Raw genomic sequence first — 12,764 nt, forward strand, 5'->3', positions numbered from 1 at the left:
TTAGCATGTAGTGCAGCAGATTCACATGTTCTGCATACTCCTGCCATCTACAGTTGGGCTCAGGTTTTCAGCTTGTTTTTCTTCAAACAAGTATTTCAAGTTCACAAGGTATAGTGACTCCTCCTATAGTTGGTAATGCACAGGGGAATCCGCTACATTGTTAGATGGTTTTCCACACAGGAGGTGAGCGTTACAATGTAGCATTAGAATGGGAAAGTATGATAACCATGCAAAAAGGTATATACAAAGAGTTTAAGTAAAAGAAATGTACATCTGCATAACCAAATGCTTCCAGGTAAGTGGGTGGACATATGTGAATCACCAGTACTACATGCTACGAACGGATGCTTACAAGGTAAGAAACCTATTCTACTCGTAGCATGTGTGTCTGTAAATACACATGATCTACATAAACTGTAAAACAGTACGCCCTTAAGTTCTTAGGACAGCTTAGCCAACTCTTGCTTTTTGGGGTGAATTGGATATGGCTCTTTAACCAGGGTCACCCCCAAACATTTTGCCTTCCTCCTCCCCTTCTTTCAGACCTCGTTTTTGTAGGCTTTAGGTCTCTGGGAAGTTTGCCACTACTAAACAGTAATAAAGTGCATGTGCTCTCTACTTTAAACATAGTAACATTGGCTTATCCACAAATGGCAGATTTAATTTACTTAAAAGTCTCTAGTAAAGTGCACTCACTGTGGGAAGTTGGCCTGGTATATGATGTTCACTATTCTAGTGAGCACCTTGCACCAGTCCAAACAATCCTTATGGTGATGGTTGTAAAGTCAACCTTATAGACCAGCTATTCTAGGGGTAGCATGGACAAAGCAGTCTTAGGCTAAACTCAAGAGGGCATGTGAAGCCATCTGTTTTTACCATATGTAACCCCTTTAATACCAAATGAAAGGACACCACACAGGATATATATAAAATATATGTTATTTATTACTAGACAATCCCTCTGAACTCTTTATGAGGTCAGAGGTACAAGCACAATACAAGATATTTAATTAAAACACAAGAAGGTGCACAAAATACAGTAGGGCCCTAGGGGCACGCTAAACCATATACTAAAATAGTGGTATAAGGACCACCACACGAAAAGTAAATAGGCCTAGGGCCTAGGGAATCGCTGGGGCTACGCTGAACTACCAGGTGTTAGGAAGCAGGAGGCCCACGGGATGCGTGTGCAGTGTCTAAACACACACGCGTGTTACCATAGAGAATGAATGGGATCGTAAAAGATGGAAACTAGTTCTCTTAGGGCACTTCTGACTGGACTCGATGAAAGTTACTTGAAACCTAGGCAGTTGGATAGTCAATACCCACAGGAGCACCGGAGTACTTGCATTACCTCACCCACAGGAAGCGGGTGCATAGGTGTCAAAGTGTGTCGGGTTTCGTCGCTGAATCCTATGGAGCGTTGAAGAAAGATGCTGCAGGCGACCAGGAGAGAAGTGTCCGGTTGGATGGAAGGGTGGATCGAGGATGAAGAGGACCTGAAAGCAGAGGGGACAGAGTCTGGGTCACTAGCCAGTGACCAGGAAGGAACCAGGAAGAAACCAGGCGATGTCGCGAAGCAATCAGGTGCTGTCGTAAAGCTGGTCTCTGCAGCCATGTGGACCAGGAGGCATCGACGACGACCAGGAGTCAGGCACGGACTGTCCCACGATGGCTCTCGCTGTCGGCGGTGTCGGTTTCCGGATTGGAGTCAACAAGCCTTGGCAAAGGCAACCCACACAGGAAACGAAGCTGGGTTCTTAATCAGACCAGCAAGGTCTGATGGGATGCTTCTTTTGAGGGAAGCAAGGGCCAGTCTGGAGCAACCAGATTAGCGGTGGAAATGCAAAGATTCGTCGTCAAGATGGCCACTAGCTAACGGGCAAGTGACCGGACAGACGCGTCGAGCAGGAAAATGCAGACGGGCCCCACGCAGAACTAGTGGAGGGTGCAGGGCTGATCTTCAGTGCAAAGAATGCTCGGGGCTGGGGCTTCTCAATCCCCAATGCACAGCTTCGAGGGTGCCTCTGGTGCTGCACAAAAAGCAAGCCGCAGACTTTTCAAGATGGCCGGTCCCACGTCTCTCTTCGCCTCCACGGGTCTCAGCTCTGCTGGGACTGTGGATCGGGCTGTTGGAAGTCTGGAAGTCCGGTTCTTGTCAGGCTTTGTGCTCGGGCTCCAGCGGGAGCGTCGACAAAGCAAGCCGTTGATCGCTGGATGGTACCTGCTTGTGCAGGGTGGTCATTCCTAGAGCACAAGGGAGATTCTTCAGTCGTCTTCTTGCAAAGGAGATCGTCGAAGGTCCAGAGTTTCGTTACAGAGTTTCAGTCAGGATAAATCTAAAGTCTTGGGACTCAGCTCCTACCTATAGACCAAATCTAGGGGCTGGATTACCTGCTAGGTCCCTCCTATGGGTGGGACCAGGGAAGGGGGTGGTTACACCCCTTTCCCGTTGTCCAGTTTTGCGCCAGAGCTGGGGCTGGGAAGCCCCAGCACCGGTTTGAACTGGACTATGCATGGGACACCTTGTGTGCCCCGGGCAGTGTCTCATTTCTTTCAGCCCTCCCTGCCCCAATACACAAGAGCTTGTCTGGGGTGGTGTTAGCACCTCCCAAGGCAGGAAACCTATTGTCCAAGCCTCCCTTGCTGGAAGGACTCCCAGCAGCAGGAGGTCAGACTTGTGTCTGTGGCAGCAGCATCCATTTTGTGATGCTGAGGCCTGATTAACTTTAACCGGGATTAGTAGGAACAACATGTCTTCTCCCTCTAGAAGGGTGGAATGCTACCCCCGTCGCCAGAACTGGCGAGGGGGTAGTATTCCAAAACGTATGACACCTTACTCGACATGTTTTGATAAAGCCAAACCAGAGTTAGCATTTAACCGCAAGGTTCATAATGCACTTAAGAGTATATGGTATGGCAATATCCTAGAACAGCTATAGGGACATGGTTCTGAAAGCTGCAGACAGTCTCAGCTCATGCAAGAACACCATCTCACATAAAACCAAGCACTCTGCCTCCAAGATTGCTAAGGCCTGCCATAGGAGTGACTTATAGGTGTATCTGTGTCTAGATATAAGGTTAGATATAGGAATGCTATATCTAAGCAAGGGGTGATTACACGACCTTGCCCCAGCTGAGTGATCAGATAGTTGTGTCAATGTGAGTGGCCAGCCAGGAGTGGCATAATACATGCTGCAGCCCCTGGCAGGCCTTGGATGCACCTATGCCCTGGGTACCTATAGTACACTGTACAGGGGCTCATAAGGTGACCCAGTATCCAATTGGTAATGCACCTAAAGTACATCGTAGTGATTTTAGAGAGAGAGCAGCTGGGCTGTGGGTCTGAATTGCAGGCCCACAGCCACATGTTGTCGAAAACCAGTGAAGCAAAAAAAAAAAATGGGGTGACCATAGAAAAGCAGACCCTATTCTGCTACACAACCCCCCCCCCCCCCCAAACGCAGGGACATTAGACTAACCTTGACAAGTTGTGTCTTCATGTTCTAAGTGGAAGTACCTGGAGAGACCATCTACATTGCCATGGTCAGTCCCTGGTCTGTTCTCCACTGTAAAGTCCATCCCCTGTAGGGAAATGGACCACCTGAGCAGTTTGGGGTTTTCACCCTTCATCTGATTTAGCCACAAGAGGGGCTTATGGTCGGTCTGAATCTTGAAGTGAGTGCCAAACAAGTATGGTCTCAACTTCTTCAGGGCCCACACCACAGCAAAGGCCTCCCTCTCAATGGCTGACCAACGTTTCTCTCTAGGGGTCAGCCTTCTGCTAATAAAAGCAATGGGCTTGTTTTGACCATCTACATTAAGTTGTGAAAGCACAGCTCCCACCCCCAACTCAGAAGCATCTGTTTGGACAATAAACTCGTTGGAGTAGTCAGGACTCTTTAAGATAGGTGCAGAGCACATGGCCTTCTTCAGGTCATCAAATGCCTTTTGACAGCTTACTGTCCACTAAACCTTCTTTGGCATCTTCTTGGAAGTCAAGTTAAGTGATGTCACAATGGACCCATAATTCTTAACAAACTTTCTGTAGTACCCAGACAGGCCCAAGAAAGCTCTGACCTGTGTCTGGGTGGTTGGAGGAGCTCAGTCCTTGATGGTCTGGATCTTACTCTCCAGTGGTTGAACCTGACCCCCACCTACAAGGTGGCCCAGGTACACAACCTTACTCTGCCCTATCAGGCACTTGGTTGCCTTGTAGTTAGGCCTGCCCTCTGCAGGGCCTCCAAAACCTTCTTCAGGTGGATCAGGTGATCCTCCCAGGTGAAGCTGAAGACAGCAATATCATCTAGATAAGCTGCACAAAAGTCATCCAACCCAGTGAGGACTTGGTTCACCAACCTTTGGAAAGTGTCAGGTGCATTCTTCAAGCCAAAGGGCATCACCACAAATTGGTAATGACCTCCTGAAGTTGAGAAAGCAGTTTTGGCCTTGGACTCCTCAGCTAACCTGATTTGCCAATAGCCAGCTGTCAAATCAAATGTGCTTAAAAGCTTGGCAGAAACCAATCTGTCAATGAGCTCATTTGCTCTTGGAATTGGGTGAGCATCTGTCCTAGTGACAGCATTGAGACCTCTGTAGTCCACACAGAACCTCATCTCTCTCTTACCATCTTGGGTGAGAGGTTTTGGTACAAGGACTACTGGGCAGGCCCATGGGCTCTCTGATGGCTCAATTACTCCCAGTTTCAGCATTTTCTGCACCTCTGTCTTTATACAGTCCCTGACATGGTCAGGTTGCCTGTAGATCTTACTCTTCACAGACAGACTGTCACCAGTTTCCGCCTCATGGGTGCACCAGTTAGTCTGACTAGGTGTTAATGAAAACATATGTCTAAAAGACTGTAGAACTTGTCTGCAGTCCTGTTGCTGCTGGCCAGTGAGGCTGCCAGCTAAGGCCACACCATCAACTGAACCATCATCAGGGTTCGGAGTCAACAGGTCTGTGAGAGTGTCACTCTCTTCCTCCTGCCTCTCATCTGTAGCCATGAGCAAGCCCATGTCTGCCCTATCAACATATGCTTTGAGTCTGTTGACATGGACCACCCTGTGGGGGCTCCTGGGGGTGCCTGGGTCCACCAAGTTGGCAACCTCTCCCTTTTTCTCAACAATGGTGTGGGGTCCAGACCATTTGTCCTGGAGTGCTACTGGGGCCACTGGCTCCAACACCCACACCTTCTGTCCTGGCTGGTACTCAGTCAGCACAGCCTTTTGGTCATGCCAAGCTTTTTGAAGTTCTTGGCTAGCCTCAAGGTTTTTAGAAGCCTTCTTCATATACTCAGCCATCCTGGAATGGAGACCAAGTACATAGTCCACTATGTCTTGTTTAGGCTTTTTAAGAGGTAACTCCCATCCTTCCTTCACCAGACATAGGGGTCCCTTTACAGGATATCCAAACAAAAGTTCAAAAGGGCTGTAGTCAACCCCCTTCTGTGGGACCTCTCTGTAAGCAAACAGAAGGCAGGGTAGAGGGATGTACCATATTCGCCTAAGCTTTTCAGGTAAACCCTTGATCATACCCTTCAAGGTCTTGTTGAACCTTTCAACAAGTCCATTGCACTGTGGATGGTAGGGAGTAGTGAATTTATAATTTACACCACACTCCTTACACATTGCAGTCAAGTATCCTGATATAAAGTTTGCTCCTCTATCGGATAATACCTCCTTCGGAAAGCCCACTCTTGATAGAAAATCCCAGGAGGGCTCTGGCCACAACAGGAGCTGTTGTGGTCCTCAGGGGAATAGCTTCTGTATACCTGGTTTCATGATCCACTACCACCAGTATAAATCTGTGCCCAGATGCTGTTTGGGGATCCATTGGTCCAACAATGTCTACCCCAACTCTTTCAAAGGCCACACCCACCACAGGTAGTGGTATCAGGGGGGCCTTTGTGGTGCCACCTGCTTTGCCACTGGCTTGGCAGGTTACACAGGAGCAACAAAACTCCTTAGTCTCTTCTGACATATGGGGCCAGTGAAAGTGAGGGACAAGCCGGTCCCAAGTCTTGTTCTGGCCCAAGTGTCCTGCTAAAGGAATATCATGGGCTAAGGTAAGAAGGAAATCCCTAAAGCCCTGAGGTATAACCAACCTCCTGGAAGCACCAGGCTTGGGGTCTCTAGCCTCAGAATAAAGGAGTCCTTCTACCCAGTACACTTGACTTTGTGGGTACCTGTAGCATTCCCAACAGCCTCAGAAGCAGCTTGCTGTCTGAGGGGTTCAAGAGAGGAACAGTCTAACTGTGCCTGCCTCAAGTCTGCCCTTGAAGGTCCCCCTGTCCCAAGAAACTCAACCTGGTCAGGTTCAAGTTCTTCTGGGACAGTTCCCTCAGAGGTCTCAAAATCAGCTACCCGTGAAGGCTGATCTTCACTTGTAGGCAGGGGGGAAGGCACTGCCTTTACCCTATGCTCTTTCTCTTGGGAGGCACTTGGTCCATAGTTTCAGGATCCAAGGCCTGTTCAGTGAGGCACTTTTTGGCCTGTGACCTGGTCACAGCAAGGACATCTGATGCTATACCTAAAATCTCTGCATGAGTCCTATACTCCACTTCTGACCATTGTGAGGATTCAAGGTCATTGCCCAACAGACATTCAACGGGGAGATCTGCACTTACCACAACTCTTTTGAGGCCAGTTACCACTCCCCAGGAGAAATTAACAACTGCCACACTATGTGTAGTAGTGACATTGCTAGCATTGGTCACCAGGTAATTTTCACCCATTTTAATCTGGCCAGTGTGCACAAAGTTAGGTGTCACCATAGTGACACTAGCACATGTGTCCCTGTAGGCCTAAGCCACTTTGTCATTTATCAAATGTGTTTGCCTGTACTTGCCCAGACTACTGGGACTCACAGTAAAGGACACAGCCATGTCCACATCACAGACAAGAACAGCCTGAGTTGGTATTCTGACATACCAGAATCCATCTCAGTTCCCAGGGTTAACCCTACTATAGCCTTGGGTTGAGAACTATCACTGCCAGCTGAACTATGGGTTGCAGTTGCCTTAGGGGCAGCAGTGGTAGGGGCTGAATCTTTCTTGGTGCAGTCACTGGTCCAGTGACTAGTGGATTTACATACATTACACCAAGGTTTTCTTTGGCCATTTTTCTTGTTCTTCTTGGAAGTTTGGGACCCCCCCCCCTCATTGGACTTTTGGGGCCCTGTAGAAAACTTCTGGTCTTTTTGTTTCTGCTCCCCACCCTTCTAGTCTGCCTTTTTCTGATCACCACCTTGGACCTGGTTTTTCTGCTTAACCCTGGTTCTAACCCACCTATCTACCCTCTTTCCCAATTCTTGGGGAGAGGTCAGATCTAAGTCAATCAGGTGTTGATGCAACAACTTGCTCTATCATGATCAAATTATACAATCCTGTATAGTCCTTAACTTTACTTCCCAACAACCAGCCTTCCAGAGCCTTAGTGGCACAATCAACAAAATCAGTCCAATCCTGAGTCTGTCTCTTCTGGGTATCTCTGAACATTAACCTGTACTGTTTAGTGGTTAGGCGAAACCCATCAATCAGAGCACTCTTCAGGACAGTGTAATTGTTAGCATCATCATCACTAACTGTGAGGAGCTTATCTATACCTTTTTCTGAAAAGGAGAGCCATAAGATTGCTGCCCACTGACTTTGGGGTACCTGCTGTACGTTGCAGGCCCTCTCCAAAGCAGTTATCCATTTGTGGATATCATCCCCTACTTGGTAAGGGGGCACAATCTTACTCAGGTTTCTATGATCATAGGACCTGTCCTTATCCTTAGGGATATTGCTGCCACCAGTGGGCTCTTGCCCACCTAACTTCCTTTCTCTATCAAAAGCAAGTCTTTCCTTGGCTAGGGCAAGTTCTTCTCTCTCAATTCTGAGATTGACTTCCCTCATCCTAGCCTGGTGTTCTCTCCTCTGAGGAGAAGTCATTCCCCTCTGAGAACCCTTTGAAGGATTGGAGTGATGAGAATCTCCTGAGAGAGATCTTTCCCTCCTATACCTCTGGTTAAGTCTACTGATAGGTCTGTATGGGGCTTGCCCATCTACAGCCCCATTTAGGCTTAGGTTAGCCTGGCTAAGTCTCCTAACTTGGACCTGGCTGTCTACCTCCTCCCCAGATTCTTCCCCAACCTCATCTTCCTCATAATCTATGATAGGGGTTCGGTGGCATCACCTGAAGATGGTAGCACCTCATCTGCATTCCCTGTAGGGTCTACACCAGAGGCTTTTAGAGCTTCAGACTTATCTAAGAGCTCTAGGAGTTGCTGAAGAGTAGGGTTAGACCCTTGTTTCAGCGTTCTTGTGGTACACAAGTGTCTCAGTTCCTTATAACTGTGGATATCAAATTTGGATGGTGCCCTGGGAGGGTCACTCTCCACAGGTGTAAGTCCACTGGACTCTCCTGTGCCAGACATTGCTATAGTGAGGTGTGGTGTATGCACCTACCTACACTAAGTGTTTTCCTACTAAACCTCTCTAGGAGTTGTAGTCAGGGTGTGCTAGGTCCTTTTCTCTACAACCACTAAGTTCAGTAGAACTTAAGTATTCTAATCTTGTTTTACATGTACCTATAGGTACCTGTATGATCTTTCAAATGATATTGCAAAGATTACAATTGGTAAAACAACAGCAAGCTCAAATCCCAACCGCTGCACACCAATGTGAGAAGTTGGCCTGGTATATGATGTTCACTATTCTAGTGAGCACCTTGCACCAGTCCAAACAACCCTTATGGTGATGGTTGTAAAGTCAACCTTATAGACCAGCTATCCTAGGGGTAGCATGGACAAAGCAGTCTTAGGCTAAACTCAAGTGGGCATGTGAAGCCAGCTGTTTTTACCATATGTAACCCATTTAATACCAAATGAAAGGACACCACACAGGATATATATAAAATATATATGTTATTATTACGAAACAATCCCTCTGAACTCTTTATGAGGTCAGAGGCACAAGCACAATACAAGATATTTAATTAAAACACAATAAGTTGCACAAACTACAGTAGGGCCCTAGGGGCACGCTAAACGATATACTAAAATAGTGGTATAAGGACCACCACACGAAAAGTGAATAGGCGTAGGGCCTAGGGAATCGCTGGGGCTACGCTGAACTACCAGGTGTTAGGAAGCAGGAGGCCCACGGGATGCGTGTGCAGTGTCTAAGCTCACACGCGTGTTACCATAGAGAATGAATGGGAACGTAAAAGATGGAAACTAGCTCTTTTAGGGCACTTCTGAATGGACTCGATGAAAGTTACTTGAAACCTAGGCAGTTGGATAGTCAATACCCACAGGAGCACCGGAGTACTTGCATTACCTCACCCACAGGAAGCGGGTGCATAGGTGTCAAAGTGTGTCGGGTTTCGTCGCTGAATCCTATGGAGCCTTGAAGAAAGATGCTGCAGGCGACCAGGAGAGAAGTGTCCGGTTGGATCCAAGGGCGGATCGAGAAAGAAGAGGACCTAAAAGCAGAGGGGACAGAGTCTGGTGTCACTAACCAGTGACCAGGAAGAAACCAGGCGATGTCGCGAAGCAATCAGGTGCTGTCGTGAAGCTTGTCTCTGCAGCCACGTGGACCCGGAGGCGTCGACGACGACCAGGAGTCAGGCACGGACTGTCCCACAAAGGCTCTCGCTGTCGGCGGTGTCGGCTTCCGGATTGGAGTCAACAAGCCTTGGCAAAGGCAACCCACGCAGGAAACTAAGTTGGCTTCTTAATCACACCAGCAAGGTCTGATGGGCTGCTTCTTTTCAGGGAAGCAAGGGCCAGTCTGGGGCAACCAGACCAGCGGTGGAAATTCAAAGATTCGTCGTCAAGATGGCCACTAGCCAACGGGCAAGTGACCGGACAGACGCGTCGAGCAGGAAAATGCACAAGGGCCCAACGCAGAACTCGTGGAGGGTGCAGGGCTGATCTTCAGTGCAAAGGATGCTCGGGGCTGGGGCTTCTCAATCCCCAATGCACAGCTTCGAGGGTGCCTCGGGTGCTGCACAAAAAGCAAGTCACAGACTTTTCAAGATGGCCGGTCCCACGTCTCTCGTCGCCTCCACGGGTCTCAGCTCTACTGGGACTGTGGATCGGGCTGTTGGAAGTCTGGAAGTTCGGTTCTTGTCAGGCTCTGTGCTCGGGCTCCGGCGGGAGCTTCGACAAAGCAAGTCGTTGATCGCTGGATGGTGTCTGCTTGTGCAGGGTGGTCACTCCTAGACCACAAGGGAGATTCTTCAATCGTCTTCTTGCAAAGTAGATCGTCGAAGGTCCAGAGTTTCGTTTCAGAGTTTCAGCCAGGATAAATCTAAAGTCTTGGGACTCAGCTCCTACCTATATACCAAATCTAGGGGCTGGATTACCTGCTAGGTCCCTCCTATGGGTGTGACCAGGGAAGGGGGTGGTTACATCCCTTTCCTTTTGTCCAGTTTCACGCCAGAGCTGGGGCTGGGAAGCCCAAGCACCGGTTTGAACTGGACTATGCATGGGACACCTTGTGTGCCCCAGGCAGTGTCTCATTTCTTTCACCCTCCCTGCCCCAATACACACGAGCCTGTCTGGGGTGGTGCTAGCACCTCCCAAGGCAGGAAACCTATTGTCCAAGCCTCCCTCGCTGGAAGGACTCCCAGCAGCAGGAGGTCAGCATTGCGACTGTGGCAGCAGCATCCATTTTGTGATGCTGAGGCTCTGGTTAACTTTAACCGGGATTAGTAGGAACAACATGTCTTCTCCCTCTAGAAGGGTGGAATGCTACCCCCGTCGCCAGAACTGGCGAGGGGGTAGTATTTCAAAACGTATGCCACCTTACTCAACATGTTTTGATAAAGCCAAACCAGAGTTAGCATTTAACCGCGAGGTTCATAATGCACTTGAGAGTATATGGTATGGCAATATCCTAGTACAGCTATAGGGACATGGTTCCGAAAGCTGCAGACAGGCTCAGCTCATGGTAGAGCACCATCTCACATAAAACCAAGCACTCTGCCTCCAGGATTGTTAAGGCCTGCCATAGGAGTGACTTATAGGTGTATATGTGTCTAGATATAAGGTTAGATATAGGAATACTATATCTAAGCAAGGGGTGATTACACGACCTTGCCCCAGCTGAGTGATCAGTCAGTTGTGTCAATGTGAGTGGCCAGCCATGGGTGGCATAATACATGCTGCAGCCCCTGGTAGGCCTTGGATGCACCTATGCCCTGGGTACCTAGAGTACACTGAGCAGGGGCTCATAAGGTGACCCAGTATCCAATTGGTAATGCACTTAAAGTACATTGTAGTGATTTTAGAGAGAGAGCAGCTGGGCTGTGGGTCTGATTAGCAGGCCCACAACCACATTAAGTCGAAAACCAGTGAAGCTAAAAGCAAAAAGTGGGGTGACCATAGAAAAGCAGACCCTACTCTCCTACACTCACTACATGTTTCCGGGGCGGGTAAATTAAATGCTACTAGTGGGCCTGCAGATGTGATTGTGAGTTCCACTTAAGTAGCCCTAGAAACATGTCTCAGGCCTGCCGTTTCAGAGCTTGTGTGCGCAGTTTTAAACTGTGATATCGCCCTGGAAATATAACTCTCTTGCTAGGCACAAAACCTTCCTTTTTAATACATATAAAGACACCACTACATTAGGCCCTAGATAGTACAGTGTATCTAAAGTGTAGGACATGTACTTTAAAAATGTTCATGTCAAGGTAGAAAAAACTCAAATTCGTTTTGCACTACTGCTAGGCCCATCTCTCCCATAGGTAAATATTGGGATTACCTGATTACATTTTATAAGTGTCATTTCAAATCTAGAAGAGATGGGAGTCCCAAGTTTAATATCTCTAGAATCACAATTCAAAATCCCAACCTATGCTGCAGTTAGATTTTAAATTGTAATTCTGAAAATGACCCTTTTTAGAATGTCGGCATTTTCTAATTTTTCAATAAGTGTGTGAAGTGTTCATAAATGTGGTTAAAAATATAGCGGTGTTCTCATTAGTGAACCGCAATAGCAACAGTGCGCAGAGGTTAAGTGTTCCTCACACTTAAGATAAGGTCTCCAAGTTCAGGCACGGTTAGGACAAACGTGCCACCTCGGCAGCATGCTTGTTAAAAGCAATTATAGTTATCATAAAGCAAGTTTAGGCTTTATAGCGAAAAATACGAGTGCTCCTCTCACCCTTTTCACATTTTCTCATTTTTGCCATTTGGTGCCTTCTGCCTGTCTTTGAGTCTGGGGTGGGTGACAGCTGAACTTTGCCCATTCCCTCTAGACAGCCACACACAAAGGGATCTGGTTAGGTGTAACTGATGGGCCATCCACATCCTGAAGGGCCATCCTGGGCAGGATAGGAGGGAGGAGCTGTCACACGTGAACAGGTTATGTCCTGTCCCCATAAAAAGCATTGTATGCCCCCTTGTAGTTTGTCTGGAGCAAGGGCAGGATGGGCAGGGACTCTGTGCCCTTGAAAGGCCTCTCAATGAAGTCTCCCCCAATTCAAAGGAATAACTGGGTATATGTTTAGGACCTCTAAAACCACCAGCTCAGTACATTACTGGACCTGTGAATAACTCTTCCAGGAGGAAGGACTGCTGTGCTGCTACAAGGTCTGCCACTCTGCTGGACTACTGCTCTGGAAGAACTGCTTTTCTGCTGTGCTGCCCTGCTGCCTGCTACCCTCTGCCTTGACTGGGGAAGGACAGGACCCATCTCACCTGAACCCAGAGTAACTCTAAAGACATGCTGGCGTGCCTTCTGTACTAAGTCTCAGGGACATCAAAGACCAACT

The 12,764-nt window shown here is 48.1% G+C and overlaps 1 protein-coding gene across 9 annotated transcripts in view; it reads right to left on the minus strand.

The window, feature by feature from the left end:
* Nucleotides 1-12,764, minus strand: part of LOC147712725 (complement decay-accelerating factor-like) — a 795,131-nt gene that overhangs the window by 473,545 nt on the left and 308,822 nt on the right. The gene's annotated exons all lie outside the window — the stretch shown is intronic.

Source organism: Lissotriton vulgaris, chromosome 5 (genome assembly GCF_964263255.1).
Source record: "Lissotriton vulgaris chromosome 5, aLisVul1.2, whole genome shotgun sequence".
NCBI lineage: Eukaryota > Metazoa > Chordata > Amphibia > Caudata > Salamandridae > Lissotriton > Lissotriton vulgaris.